General features: G+C 33.0%; 1 protein-coding gene across 1 annotated transcript in view; it reads left to right on the forward strand.

Moving 5' to 3' along the window:
- Nucleotides 1-1,993, forward strand: part of Dmd (dystrophin) — a 2,056,279-nt gene that overhangs the window by 1,207,885 nt on the left and 846,401 nt on the right. The gene's annotated exons all lie outside the window — the stretch shown is intronic.

The following is a 1,993-nucleotide window of genomic DNA, read 5'->3' on the forward strand; positions in this document are numbered from 1 at the left end:
CAAGCTGGAGTTATCACAGATAAAGTAGCCTTCTTAGAGGAAATGCCTCCATGAGATCCAGCTCTAAGGCATTTTCTCAATTAGTGATCAAGTGGGGAAAGGTCCATTGTGGGTGGTGCCATCCCTGGGCTGGAAGTCTTGGGTTCTATAAGAAAGAAAGCTGAGCAAGCCAGGGGAAGCAAGCCAGTAAGGAACATCCCTCCATGGCCTCTGCATCAGCTCCTGCTTCCTGACCTGCTTGAGTTCCAGTCCTGACTTCCTCTGGTGATCAACAGCCATGTGGAAGTAAGCTGAATAAACTCTTTCCTCCCCAACTTGCTTCTTGGTCATGATGGTTTGTGCAGGAATAGAAACCCTAAGGCACATATGGATAGATATATGTGTGTTTAGATACATATATGTTCTTTATACATGCAAAGTGCATACCAGTTGTTTTGAAAACTAAATTAGTTTTAGAGTTATTTTAGGCTCTACAATTTCAAATAATTTTGAAAACTGAAGAGCAAAGTGTGAAATCAAAAAGTCTACATATGTAAGTAGGAAGGACTCTGCAATCTGTTTTAGACTACATCACTGGAGACTGAGAGTTTCACTACTGAAGAATATCATTTATTAGTGAAGACTTTGTCAAATAATATTGCTCCAGCTAATATTTAAAGATTTTACATTAACCAAAAATAGTGTTTAGCTTGTGGTTTTTTTCATGTGAAAAAAATGGCTTTTCATGCCAGTTCACATTCCATAGTGGTTTACTAGACACCCAGCATATTCAAGAGATATTTTTGCTTTTGTATGAACTCAAACATATCTGCTAGCACCTCACCTGGGTCACTGATGTGACCTAATTACATGGCTAATTTAATTTTTATGATTTTAGTTTTAGAAAAGGAAGTCTTTTGGAACTATGTTATCTTAATTTTAAAAGTAAAAGTTAAAGGAGAATGGAAATTAATATTTATCATGTACTCTATGTCAAATATGAGATTTATTTGCAACTCCATTTTATTTAATCCTCATGTGAAACTTTGTAGCTGGTCCCTGTTCCTGTCATTCTAGAATGTTAAAAAATTAAAATGAAAATAGAATTACTTGTTTATTAATGATTCAGTTGGTTTACTCAGGCAAATTATAGTTCAAATGGACCCTTTACTTCTATGAAACAAAGATAAAAATTAAAAATTACATCCTATCATGACATAGACTACAAAGAAAAAACAGCTGCTTAGATCAGTAGACAAATATTAAAAGTACACTATAAATCAAATATTATACTATGTATTTGACATTTCAGTACTGAAAGCTTGTGAGCCGCTTGTAAACTACTACTCCCTGGAAAAGAAATAAGTCCAGTCCGTTTTATAAACCCATCTTTCCTGGACATATTGAATGTCATATATAGCATAATTGATAGTTCATTGTGTGGACATTTTTAGCAACATTCGTTATGAATAATTGTGTATTGATTTTTTATTCTTCCTGGACAACCTAGATAATATTGTACAGTAGAACTTTCTATAAAGATAGATAAGGTCTTCATGCATTGTTGTAACCACTAGCTATATGTACCTTATGAAAAATAGTTTGTAGGAACAACTAAGGAGATTTTATATTAGATTAGATATTAGTAGTTACTCTTTTGGATCCTGCAGTTCCAAATAAAATTTAGTTATGATCACTGGTAGAGATGTGAATCTTGGGGAAAGTGTAATAACAACATGATTCTAAATGAAAGATCATAAATTTAAATTCCAGGATGGAATCTTCCAAGTTTGAATTACTACTTCTATTTGTTATTAACCTAATATCCTTGTAGTTTATATTTAAATCTTCTATTTCTGTTTTCTTCTATACAATAATAATAATTACTTCAAATGATAATTATTATCCTTTATACTTCATCATTGTTATTTCCATATTTTGAGATGAAGTGAGGTTACACACACACATACACACACACACACACACACACACACATACACACACACACACACAC

Source organism: Mastomys coucha, chromosome X (genome assembly GCF_008632895.1).
Source record: "Mastomys coucha isolate ucsf_1 chromosome X, UCSF_Mcou_1, whole genome shotgun sequence".
Taxonomy (NCBI): domain Eukaryota; kingdom Metazoa; phylum Chordata; class Mammalia; order Rodentia; family Muridae; genus Mastomys; species Mastomys coucha.